We start from the raw sequence: 14175 nt of genomic DNA on the forward strand, positions 1-14175 counted from the left end.
GTGCTTACAGAAAAAATTATTGTTTTGCTTTTTTATTTTGTACCCCTTTTATAAAGTGAGCATCATTTAATCGATAAATCAGATTCTAAGTTTTTACTTTTATCTCAGTGCTCAAGGCCACTTCTCTGCCTATTTTTACATTATTTCATGAGATTCTTCTTGCCAGGTAGAGGGAGTTGGAAGGAATAATGAAGGAATCCATGTCCTGCTGATATCTTAGAGATTTACTCATGGAAAGGAGGGAGGGCTTGAAGTTGGTTCCTAAAAAGGACTGGATAAAAACAGTTAAATAATTACTAATAGTACTTACCTCTTTTAACTTCAGGATATAGAATTTAACTTCACTTAATTAATGGCCTCTGTTCCAGGTCTACTTATAGCTACAGTCCAGGGAATGAGATTTCATTTTATAGGAAAGTAAACCTTAACAACTTTTACTCAGCATATGAGAAGAAATAGCATAGACACTGCTGAAGAAGTATCAGGGACACATTTTGTTCATCTGTTGGTTTCTGATTTTGTCTAGTACTACAACTTTTTCTTGACCCTGTTAGAGATTTATAGGGGACTTCAATTGAAGCTATGAAGAATGACTCATGGCTCTTCCTGAAAGCACAGAGTTCATTTTCTACCCCTTAGGACTGAGGGGTTACAGATGTTCAATAAATATTTGTCAAATGAGTAACAAACTAAACTCTTTACCTTCCCAATTTAATTACATAGACTCTCCTGGAATTATTCCTTTTTAGTTATAATTTTATATGGAGCACTTCATGAAATTGAAGCCCCAGTTGGCATATTCAACTTGGCAGACCCATTCTCAACAAAAGAAACAAAATCCATCCCTCTAAAATCATACACACACACACACACACACACACACACACACACACACACAAACACACACACACACAAACACACACATCACAGAGAGAAAGAGAGAGAGAAAGAGTGAGAGAATACCACTGTATTGATTCTTTTTAACTTGATTGTTCCAGTTCTCTGAACTTGTTGTATGTGTGTACATTCAGAAATTCTGAGCTGACATCAGAATGTTCAACCCAGGAATTATCTGGATGTTGCCACATCTGGATGTGGCTTTTATCTGAAATTGTTTGCATTTCTAAGCAAATCAGATGAACTTCTAGTACCATCCTGCATCTCCTAAAGCCAAGTAGAGAGGTCAATTTAACATTTGGCAAATTTCTAAGTCTTCCAAACACATGTTGTTTAATTCTTTTTCTAATGTTTTATTTAAACCATGTTATTCTGATATATTACTGTGGTTGGCTTAGGGACATCAATTTGGTTACTTAGTAACTTATGTTTAGTAAAAGCAGAACCTTAATAGAAGTACCAGTAACCCCTCCCTTCTGATTTGCTCTAATTATTTTTCAAGATATTCTTTTGGAAGTGGATACATTGTTTGGTCTGAAATATTAAATATTACTCCTTCTTTTGGTTGTACTTCCAACTTTCCATCTCCAATCATTAGAGGTTTCCCTTGTGATTCAGGATCTAAATTACACAAAATGTACCTACCAATCAGCATTACACTGTTCAATAATCATACAAAATTTCTTTCTAATAGTCATCACTTGCATGCTTCTCTAATCACACACTCTTGTTTTATGCTGAATAAAAGTAAAGTGAGACTTGCCAACGTTTTTTCTATTATGTTCAAGAAGTAATAGATTGAAAACTGTAACGGCATTCTGCAGTAACTGAAATGGTGCTGTTCTCTTGATGATGAAGCAGTCATTCATAGCCATTATTTATTTGATAAGTAGAGAGTGGAACACTTTCATGAGAGTTAAAAGCCTAGATGCTCCATATCTTTAGTTAAGACTTTTGAAAGCCAAGTGGTAAAGTCTTAATTTTATACAGTAGTCAATTATACGTTCCTTGAAAGGCAGTTATGAAAGAGTGTTTCTATAGGTGCACTTTGGCAATCGTGTGGGAGTGGATGAGTAAAAGGAAGGAGGGGAGCTGATAACCTGGTATTAGATGATAGCAGCATGATGAAAGATCCCAGGGACACTGAGGTTGAGAAGGGAACACTTCAGAAAGCCAGGCATCAGAATTTGTTGTTATATATGAAAAAGAGTACAAGTGCAACTCAAGCATCAACAGTAAATCACAACCCTCCTTTGCTGTTGAAACATGAGGAACTCCAGATTCTTGCATATATTTGGTAAATGTTTATTAATAAAGTTAGTTATTAGACATGTGCTCTGTCAGAGACTACTTAACTTTATTACATGTTGTCTCAAGGAAAATGAAGTGGCTAGGAACATGAATTATTTTGATTGCTTACTATCTGTGAGTTCTTGGGCAAATCATTAACCTCTCTGACCCTTGGGTTTTTTTAATCTTTCAATTGGGGTCTGTCTGCTTGCTCTTTTTTTCGTTTTCTTCCTTCCTTCCTTCCTTCCTTCCTTCCTTCCTTCCTTCCTTCCTTCCTTCCTTCCTTTCTTTCTTTCTTTCTTCCTTCCTTCCTTCCTTCCTTCCTTCCTTTCTTTCTTTCTTTCTTTCTTTCTTTCTTTCTTTCTTTCTTTCTTTCTCTCTCTCTCTCTTTCTTTCTTTCTTTCTTTTTTCCTTCCTTCCCTCTTTCCTTCCTTCCTTTCTTCCTTCCTATCTTCCCCTCTTCCCTGCTCCCTTCCTCTCTTCCTTTTTTTTTTTTTGTCATTTGTGGGCCTTGAACTCTAGGCTTAGATGCTGTACAGTTCACCTTTCATTTTTCCTCAAGGTTAGCACTCCACCACTTTGAGCCACAGCTCTACTTTGATATTTTTTTGAGTAATTAATTGGAGATAAGAGTCTCTTAGGGACTTATCTGCTGGACTGACTTCCAACCATGATCTTCACATTTCAGCCTCCTGAGTAGCTAGGATTATAGGTGTGAGACAACAGTGCCTGGCTGGGGTATTGCTTTATTATAATGTTTAGGGAAGAATACATTAATAAGTAGGTATAAACTGTGTCTGTTACAAAGTAAAGTATGCATTTGTTGTTGTTCTTGCTAATATTTATTCATAAAACTATACTTAACAAATGCCATTTTTGTTGTTTTTTTTTGTTAGTCATGGGGCTTGAACTCTGGGTCTAGGCACTGTCCCTCAGCTCTTCAGCTCAAGGTGAGCTACAGCACTACTTCCAGTTTGCTGGTGGTTAATTGGAGATAAAAGTCTCACGAATGTTCTTGCCCAGGCTGGCTTTGAACCGTGATCCTCAGATCTCAGATCTCCTGAGTAACTAGGATTACAGGCATGAGCCATTGTCACCTGGCTCATTTTTAAAATTTAAAAATCAAGGTATAAATGGCCAGGCAAATTGTTCAATCCAGTACCTGTTTTCCTATCTTACATATGTCCTTGTTTCTTTCTTCCCTTCCTTCTTCCCTTCCTTCCTTCCTTCCTTCCTTCTTCCTCTTTCTTTCTTTCTTTCTTTCTTTCTTTCTTTCTTTCTTTCTTTCTTTCTTTCTTTTCTTTCTTTCTTTCTCTCTTTCTCTCTTTCTTTCTTTCTTTCTTTCTTTCTTTCTTTCTTTCTTTCTTTCTTTCTTTCTTTCTTTCTTTCTCTGTCCTTCCTTCCTTCCTTCCTTCCTTCTTTCCTTCCGTCTTTCTTTCTTTCTTTCTTTCTTTCTTTCTTTCTTTCTTTCTTTCTTTCTTTCTTTCTTTCTTTCTTTCTTTCTTTCTTTCTTTCTTTTTTCCTTTCTTCCTTTCTTCCTTTCTTTTTTGTCAGTCATGGGCCTTGAACTCTGGGCCTAGGCTCTGTCCCTGAGTTCTTCAGCAAAAGGCTAGCGCTCTACCGCTTGAGCTACAGCGCCCCTTCCTTTTTTTTTTTTTTTTTTCTGTTGGTTAATTGGAGACTTGTCTCACAAACTTTTCTGCCCACACTGGCTTTGAACCATGATCCTCAGATCTCAGTGTCCTGAGGAGCTAGGATTACAGGCATGAGCCATCAGTGCCCAGCTTGTCCCGGTTTCTTTTACTGATGCTAAGGGATACATGAGTGGGTTTGTCCTCAAGAAACTTCAGGGTTCCAATCATAGGTATAGTAGGCTTTGCTATCTTGGGTGTAAAACTGCTTCTCAGAGGATTGCTACTTTTTTCCCATTTTTTTCCTTTAATGTTTTGTTGTTTTTAAAAATAATGCTTTTCATTCTAATTTATGTTTTCTCATATGTTTTAAAAATGGGTTCTTTTTTTTTTTCCTGCTTGGCATAGTTGCCATGCATCTGTCCTTATATTCAAATGGCTCTGCTGAAGACAAGGAGGTGTATCTCCAAAGTGTACTCTATCCGATTCTAGAGCAAGTGTCAGTATTCCAGGGACCTTCTGTACCATCCACCACTCTCCAGAATTCCAGAGTCCATGTGTTTCCTTCATTATCATGAAGAGATGGTGACATTTCTAACCATTTTTATTCATCATATTTGGAATATTTAGTAGAGTAACAGCAAGGTGAATCTTAGCTGTTCTTTGGCTTTGGTGAAGTTGTCCAATTAGGAGAGGCCAAATAGTACTGTGGTAGAGGGACATACAAAGCAACAAAGAAATCATATTATAAATATGTTAGAAACAATAGCAAGGAAGAAAAAACATTTGAGTCCTTGTCCCTCCTCATGGTATAACCCCTGTTTTCACTGTATTTGATGTTGGTATAATTTGTGGAGGGGAAGGGAAAAAACAAATTGTTTAAATAGGGATAGAGGTGGACCCATTGCAACAATGAGATGTACAAGATGTTATGTTGAAAAACGAACTTTACAACTTTGGCATGGGTGGGGGGAGTTGGGAAAGGATGGAAAGGGGAAACAAAGGAGGAGGCAACAATGCTTGATAAGAAATGTACTTATTACCTTGCTCATGTAATTGTAACCCCTCTGTACAGTATTTTCACAATAAAAAATTAAATAAAAAAAGAAGAGGTGAAATCGTAATTATAGGTGGGAACTTGGCAGGATGGAATCTGCCATCACTCATTTCGATAATATGACCATGTTATATGTATCCCTAGAATTTTTTTTTCAGAAATGGCCTTCAGAGCTCTGTAACTATTATGGGTTCTTTCTTTGCTTTTCTTTTTGTTGTTGTTACTTATTTATTTATTTATTTTTGCTAGGCTATCCTGAAAATGAAGCTCTACCCCAGTAGAGCTTTCTAGGTAGGTAAAAGATTTGGATGGTTTTATATAAGGTTCATGATGAAGTATTGAAAAAAAAATCAAATCTCATATATTTAAGAATATTTTGTAAATTTCTATTCCTCTAAAAAGAAACCTTCTATTTTTATGAGCTGAAAATTGATTCCAGGTTCTACAACTTGTGACATGGTGAAGGTGATGCTCTGATTTTTTAAACTTTACTGATACCTAATGTTTCAGTAGCATGTCACTGACTGAACTAAATATTTAACAAAAGTTTATATAAGAGCTGTCAAATAACTCATCACAAATTACTCATTTTGCTAGTTTGGGGTACTACTGGGATGGTGTGGATCTGTGAAAAGGGTGAACAAGGGAAAATATCATCAGAATAATCTATACACATGCATGAAAATAGAACAGAGCAGCTCAATGAGATTGGTTTAGGGAAGAAAAGGGAAAAAGAGGGACTCTGATGAAGATGGTGACAGTGATCAAAATGCATTGTATATATCAATGGGCACATTAAAATGAAATCCCCTTGGACAGCTAACTGATGTTAATAAAAATTAGTCATTTTGGTCATATGAATGGATGAGTCAATTTGGAAACACAAGAAGGCCTGGATGATTCTTGTTTAACCTTTTGTGGCCTTGTGTGGACAGTGCTTTCTGATTTAGTATTTGTCTATATTTATAAAGAAGCCCGAGTGTTCTATTGAGAGCTTCACATTTCAAAACTTAAATGGCTGGGGCACTTATCAAGTGTGTACCTTCAGCTAAAACCAGAAAGGAAACTGCAACCAATAATGGGATTGTGGCTAAATTTTACTCGTCTTAGGACCCTGTGATTTCATTTACCCCAGTTCTGAACTGAATATATCTTGCCATTATCTTGTCACGAGTCATTTCTTTGAACTAGAAATGTGTAAATGAAATAGACTTTTCATTTGCCTCTGGGTCTTTCTTCAGTCTTCTGCTGGATTGACTCTAGTTTTATTCCCAAAAACTGAAATCAAAGGATACCCATAAGATAAATTCCTTTGATAGTAGGAACAAGTATGGAATGATGATCTTCAAAGACCTGGAATAATTATTTCATATATTAATCTTTCTGTTTAATAAAGCAGAAAAACTGCTTAGTGAATTAGTATAGCACTTTAGTATATACATAAAACAATCAAAACTACTTGGAACAACAGAGAGTGTGGAACTTCATTTTTCCAATTGGCAAAAAATCCAGAAAGTTAAAATGTGGATCTTGAAAGAAATATAACTGGCTGTTATGTACTTTTGACAAGTGGAGAATTCGATTATTAAAAGAATTAGAGGGCTGGAAAGGTGGCTCAGTGGTAGAGCGCTTGCCTTGCATGCATGAGGCCCTGGGTTCCATTCCTCAGCACTACATAAGCAAAAAGATAAAAAGCCATAAGTGGTGCTGTGGCTCAAGTGGTAGAGTGCTAGCCTTGAGCTGAAGAGCTGAGAGAGAGCACCCAGGCCCAGAGTTCAGGCCCCACAACCAGACCCCCCCGCAAAAAAAAGAATTAGAAAGACAACTATGCTTGTGATTTTCAAACTTATCTTAAAAAATAAAATATCTTCCAACCCATCCCCTTAGATTATTGTCTGGAGGATTTGGTAGAACCTGAGAGCCTTCCTCTCAACAATCTTAGGAAATTTTCCTGCAGGTAGACAAAAAGCCATCTCCTTAGAGAAAAATCTAAACAAGAGCTAAGTCAAATGTTATGTTTATATTCTTGTTTCCATTTTTATGCTGTTAAGCATTTTCCTTCCTGATTTGCATGTACATTTTTAATAACATATCATAATGCCAACTCTAGTGTTGTTGCATTGGCATTCTTGTCATGAACATATATAGTGATTACCTATAGTATTCTTAGTAGAAAGAATCAGAAAACCTCAAGGCTGGTAAAGAGTCCTAAAGATAATGTCAGGGAGGATTCAGGAAGCAGAAAATCAAACAGTTAAATAATGCAAGAAAGAGGGAAGTTGGGGGATCAAAAGTGTTTAAACCTACTTTGGTGTGCTCTAGGTTAGCATCATGCATTTTTGATCAACCTGAGGCAAACAAATGTGTTTCTCAACTAGGATTGTCATACACTGCCTGGTACAGAAAGAACACATCAAAGTGAGTGAAACAGGCTGGTTTTGTCATCAAAAATCAGAACGGAATAAAGGTGAAGATTGGGCTTCTGAATTTGGCATCACCAGTTTTGAATGGTTTGCAGTACACTTCTTCAACTCTGGGTTCTTGAATGTCTGTAGCCCATACATTACTCTTCCCAGAAATTGAATATTATGGTGGGTGATGCAAAGGCTACCCTGCTTAGCCATCAAATTCACGCAAGTAGAAATTGGCAAGGCTGAGATTAAAATCTGGAACAAACCACTTAAAACTTAGCTTTAAAAAGTATAATTTTAAAAATTATACAGTGATATATGTTTATAACAAAGTATACAGAAATGAATAAGGTGAAAATGAAAGGCCCTCATAACCCTACTAGTTAGAGAACAGCTAAGAAAAATTCAATCTATGTTGTTCCTGATATGTTTCTCTCAAATACCAGTGTAAATTTGCTATACATGTACTCATGCTATGGGTAGGGAAACACACCTTATATGCTTTTCCACAACTTGCTTGTTTTTAATGATTCAATGCACAAGCATGTAAGTACTTTCTAAGTAGCTTTAGCTTCTCAACCTGCCATATAGATTTATTTTAAATGATCTTCTTTTGTTAGTTTATATTTTCTTCCAGATATTTTTCCTCTTTATTGTGAGGTAGAGATAAAACTCAGGAACTTACACCTTCTAGGCAACTACTCTAACATTAAAAGCACACTACCGTTAAAAACCACATTCCCAGGCCTTCGTTGTTGTTAGTGTTGTTTGAGACTGGGTCTTAGGCTGACCTTGAATTTCTCATCCTATAGTTTCTACTGCTGCTCCTGCCCAATGCTGAAACAACAGATGTGCTCAGCCATGCTCAATATTTTTAAACCATACTATGACTATGGTGTGTGAGTGTGTGTGTGTGTGTGTGTGTGTGTGTGTGTATGTGTGTGTGTGTTATCTGGGTAGGATAACCTATAGAGAAGTCTTAGAATTGATTGCAATTTTTTGGTCTATAAAGATGTATATTATTAAAATATTGCCAATTTTAAGTACGCTATTACATTAAGTTTGATTGCATGTGAGTTTTATCAATAAAATAAATCAAATTACCATGTTGAATTCATAGGGCACTTTTCTTTTTTGGGGGTCAAGGGTTGTCTGGTAACCAAGCCCAGCATCACCAGAAACAAACCATGCAAGCATGTTTTGTCTTCAGCCTCAAATTCATACTTTTTAAAATAATTCTAGTGAATTTGAACATTTTTCCACATGCTACTTAGTTGTTTGTATTCCTTCTAAGACTCTTTTATGTCATTTGCTCCTTAGTATCTTCGTGGAAGATACTTTGATACAATGATGCAAATATTTTTTCCTTTGTTGTCCTTTTTTAAAATGCACTATTTGAACACACTTTTATCATTTTCTTTTAAAATAATTTCAGGCACTATCAAATTATGTAAGTAGATATAGAATTTCTCTATACCTTTACATAGACTCTCCAAATAATAACACTTAACTACAGTAGTCATTAAAATCAGGAAATTAACATTGATGCAGTACTATATCTATTGTGGACATCTCATTCTCAAGTCTTCTGATGGAGGATCTGATCAAATGACATATCTTAATCATATTATTTAATTAGTTGGTTAAATAATTATGGGAAACTGGGACTTAAACCCTGGATCTTGTGCATACCTGGCAAGCATTCTACCTCTGATCTTTCTCTTCCAACTTACTCCTTGATCTTTTAAAATCTGAAATGTTCCTAGGCTAGTTGTTTTGTTGAAAATCCCATATTCAGATCTGTCTAATGTTTGGGTTGAGGAATGGTCAGAATGCAGGGTAGCTATTTCCAGGGTTTTCTGTGTTCTTTGTAATTGATTGGGTGTTGGTACCATGCATGGAGACAGAAAAAGAGAAATTTCACCTTTTAGGAGTAGGAATCAGAAGTATTAGCATCCTCAATTTCCTTAAAAGTCGATATTAGAGTATCTTCTTTTACATTTATTTTATATTCTATTATATCTGTTTCCACTCTGAGGTTAAGGTTTTTCTTCAGAAAGTTCCCCAGAAATTGCTTGTCTTCTCCATTCCTTTTTCTGGTCTTCACTTTGGACCTGGGCTACCTTATTTCACAGACACTTACTTGTTCTTCTTAGACTACCACAGTCCGTCCTCTCTGCAATGCTTTTCATCACAACCAGAATATTTCAACTTATAAATATGTACTGAGTGCCTGGCTTGGACAGATCACCTTACTGGCTGGAGTTGAGAGTTAAATATATTTGGAGAGTTTTGGGTTAATTTATAATTACAATTTAAGGCAAAATAACCTTTTCATTTTGCCAATTTATGAGACTATCCTTGACACAATTCTTGCATAAATATAAATTGCACAGGGGAAAACTGCATGTGTTCACACTTAAAATCCTAGCTACCCAGAAGGCTGAGGTCTGAGGTTCATAGCCCAGGAAGACAAATCTGAAAGACTATTATCTTCAAATAATAAACAAAGATAGACATGTGCCTCATGTGGTAAACTACCAGCTGTAAGCAAAAAAGCTGAGCAAGGGTTTAAGACTTGGAGATCAAATCCAGCACCAGCAATAGATAGATGGGTAGACAGACAAATAGCTAGTTAGCTATTATCTAGATAGATAGCTAGATAGCTTTTATGTAACTAGCTAGCTAGCTAAATGGGTAAATAGATATATAGAAATAGAAATAACATGTATCAAAGGTATTTATTAACAATAACAATGAAGAAAGACTTCTTATTTCCATGACTTAGAGTTCATTTTGTTTAGCATCATCTTACATAGTCATATGTATATAGCTATTGAGCTCTTCTGTTCATCTGCTAGGACTATCCTAGACCTACTCTAATTATTAAAAAGAAGGGAAACCATGGGAAGTCTGTTTCTTTGATTCTGTTCACTTCACTTAATATGATTTTTTTCCAAGTCTTTCATTTCCTTACAAATGGAGCAATGTCATTCTTTCTGATGTAAGCATAGAATTCATATGTATATACATACATATTTATATACATATACATATATACATATATATATATATACACATTTTCTTGAACGATTTAATGTACTGTGTGGGATTTTTTTCTTTTTTGTTTTTTCCCCTATGTTTTATGCCCTGTTGTCACTGTATTTAATTTTGATACCCTGGGTATTGTATATACATTTATCTGAATTAGGGAAGGGAAGGGAAATAACAAAGTGGTGAGACAAAGGACAAAAGGCGAACTAATGCAATAGCTATACTCACAAGGCAATATGTTGGAAATGATCTGTACAACTTGGGGGGTGGGGGAGGAAAAGTAGGAGAAAAATGAGGGATGAGATAACAAGTTTGACAAGAAATGTACTCAATACCTTATCTATATAATTGTAACCCCTCTGTATATCAACTTGACAATAAAATTAAATTTAAAAGGTATTTATTAAAAATGTTTAACCATAAAGTTCTAGTATTTAAATTTTTTAAATGTTTTTATGTAAAAATAGTGTACAGAGGGGTTACAGTTACATGAGTAAGGTAATGAGTACATTTCCTATAGAGCATTGTTACCTCCTCCTTTGTTTATCCCCTACCATCCCTTCCCTCCCCCCCCCCACAAGTTGTAAAGTTCTTGTTCAACATAGTATCTTGTACATCTCATTGTTACAGTGGGTAAGCCTGTATCCTTATTTAAGCATTTTGTTATATCCCTTCCCCTCCCCAAATTAGAAAAATGTATATATAAGATGCAGGGCACCAACATCAAATACAGTGAAAACGGGTTACACCATGGGGAAGCACATATAAAAGAAGCAAAAAAAATCACATAGTACATTTTAGAGATGCTAAAAACAATAACAAGAAAGAAAAACAGTTGTGTCCATATCTTGGGGTTCATTTTGCTTAACATCATCTTATATGGTCATATGTTCATAGCTTTTGATCTTTGCTGCTTGTCCTAGACTTATACTAGTCATTGCAAAGAAGGGAAACCATGGGACCTATGTTCCTTTGGGCCTGGCTTACTTCACTTAATATATTTTTTTCCAAGTCTTTCCATTTCCCAAGTAATGGGGTGGTGTCATTCTTTCTGATGGAGGCATAGAATTCATATATATATATATATATATATATATATATATATATATATATATATATCCCATTTTCTTGATCCATTCATCTACTGAGGGGGCACCTGGATTAGTTCCATATCTTAGCTATGGTAAATAATGCTGCAATAAACATAGTTATTCTGGTAGCTTTAGTATGGCCTTGCTTGTGATCATTTGAGTAAATGTCCAAAAGTGGATTGCTGGGTCATAGGGGAGCTCTATGTGGAGTCTTTTGAGGAGCCTCCATACTACTTTCCAAAGTGGTTCAACAAGTTTACACTCCCACCAACAATGCAATAGGGTTCCCTTTTGGCCACATCCCCTCCAGCATCTGTTGTTATTAGATTTCTAGATTATAGCCATGAGCATTTCTTCATGTGTCTATTGGCCATTCTTATTTCCTTTTTAGAAAAGGCTTTAGCCTTTTAGTCTTTAGCCTACTTGTTGATGGATATTTCAATATTTTTATGATCTGTGATTTTGAAGACTTTTAAAAGAATTATGTTTGCCCACTTTGTGTCTCTGTGATGTAAGAAGCAAAGGTTGATTTTGGCTCATGGTTCTAGAAGTTTCATTCTATGGTCTCCTGGCTCTGTTGCTTTGGGGCCAGTGTAAGATAAAACAACATGAAGTAGAGCATGAGCTGCTCAACTCACCGTGTGCAGGAAAATATCAGGTTGCTTGACTTAAAAAAAAACAAAAAAGGTTCCTGTGGTACCCTTCCTGGCATTCTGATTCATTGAGATCTCAAAATCTAACTAGCATTGCAGGTGTCCTCCTCCTTCACCAAGTAACTGTGGTGCAGATGGTCCAGGAACCACATTCAAAGGCAACATTAGGACAGTTTAAGGGAATGTCAGGGAAGGGGAAGACAGAGAGAAAGAGCAGAGATAAGTAAACAAACAGATATAGCACATAGCTACTCTCCAATCAATGTGCTTGTAAAAGGAGATCTTCAAGAGTTTTATTGCATATTACCAGAAAATGTTATAGAACACAGCTCTGTGTGGCTACTGTCTCCTACTACTTTGTCTGTGACAAAGCCAAATGTTAATGTAAGCAGAACATATTAAGCAGTGACAACTCTTGTGGTTAGAGAACTTTGGAGAAGACGTGGACAAGTATTTGGAGGTGCCAGTTGTTTGCTTTTGAATAGCAGTATTGGACTATATTCATTCCTTGAAGAACTATCCCCAGGAAATTTATGAAAATTAAATAAATGATTAATCATGCCCATGGACTGACCTTCTCTCCAAGTTTGAGGAAACTGGCAGGCAGAAAAATGATGACATTTAAAAATTGTATTTGTGTTTTATTATACTTCATTTGATTAAGTATCTTTTTGGATAGTATTTTCTTAAAAATAAATTAGATTAAAAAGAGAAGCATATTAAGATACATATTCAATTCTGTTGGCTTATGGGTAGCTAAATTTTTAGTACAAAAGTTCTAAGAAATGTTAATATTTTAACAGCAGTAAAGTAAAATTAACATTCCATGTAGATTCCCAAGGGAAAAAATACCTGTGTTTAAAGATGAAGTTTTCCATAATACCCCAAATTAATTCACCAAATAATTTATAATGCGTATTAATACATTAAAAATGAGACCCCTAGCATTGATAAATATATGAAATGCCTTTTGAATAATCTACGATTAGAATGTATCTAAAAACCCAACAGATATGTTTAATTAAACTGTGTCTTGGTAGAATATTCATTTGAATTTCTTTGACTACTTGTACCAGGTGGTCAGTATAGTACACACACACACACACACACACACACACACACACACACACACACACACACACACACAAACACACACACAAGAGAGTTATTTTGCCTTTGAAAACAAGTAAAAAGAATGAATGTCTCCTATTTCTTTAGCAGGGAAAAGATTATGAATGATATTACTTGTAATACTGAACTGAATTCTTCATTTCTGCAATAAATGCTATAAATATTGTCTAAGGCTCAAGGATCTGAACCCCTTCATCCAATAACTTATTGCTGGATACTAGGACTATGAGCTCTGGACTCCCATGCACCTACTTTTCAATCCCTGCTCCATCATTTGCTCAAGCATCTTACCTGTTAAGGCTTTACTTTTCAGATCTACAAAATGGAATTTGTGGTAGCTCTGGTTTATTGAATTCTTACTGGCAGCAAAAAACCAGTTAGAAATGAATGAGTTTTGCTATGGGAAGTTATTGTAAAATAGAAGTGAAATGTCAAGAAAAGGATCTATCTATCTATCTATCTATCTATCTATCTATATTTTGAAGCAATGAAGAAGTAATATATCTTAGAATCATTTCCTTCAAATACCTCACTATCATATAGCTAAGAATTCTACATCAATTAGACAGAATTAGAGTATTACAGAATCCAAGAAAGCTTTAAACAAGGGCATTTAGGAATAATTCTGAGTAAACCATTTTAGGCAATATGGAGCTCACCAGTATATGGAAGGAGCCATTCTGCGTCTCCTTTTGGGCTCTGCTTCTTGGACTTGAACCTTTTGGATTGCAAGATACCTGATGTAGTTGTAGGCTTACATGAAGACACAGTCTCACTGATGAATGAACCTATCTTCTCTCCAGGTTGTCTCTCTGTATTAGAGGTAAACCTGCCTTGCAGAATCTTATCTGAAGATTCACCATCAGGTCTCATTCTGTAAGACTGGATCACTTGCTAACTTGCTTAATGCCAACTGCCAGTAAAGGAACTTTCCCAAGGGGACTAGTCCTTACTGGCAAG

General features: G+C 35.7%; 1 protein-coding gene across 3 annotated transcripts in view; it reads left to right on the forward strand.

Moving 5' to 3' along the window:
* Nucleotides 1-14175, forward strand: part of Stambpl1 (STAM binding protein like 1) — a 44551-nt gene that overhangs the window by 1628 nt on the left and 28748 nt on the right. The window contains exon 2 of one of the 3 annotated variants that reach the window (XM_070021142.1): nt 5125-5166. The exons of the other annotated variants lie outside the window; for them this stretch is intronic. The gene's annotated coding sequence lies outside the window, so the exon portion shown is untranslated. The remainder of the gene's footprint in view (nt 1-5124; nt 5167-14175) is intronic. 3 annotated transcript variants of the gene reach the window in all.

This window comes from Dipodomys merriami, unplaced genomic scaffold (genome assembly GCF_024711535.1).
Source record: "Dipodomys merriami isolate MVZ:Mamm:240054 unplaced genomic scaffold, mDipMer1.0.p SCAF_14, whole genome shotgun sequence".
Classification (NCBI taxonomy): domain Eukaryota; kingdom Metazoa; phylum Chordata; class Mammalia; order Rodentia; family Heteromyidae; genus Dipodomys; species Dipodomys merriami.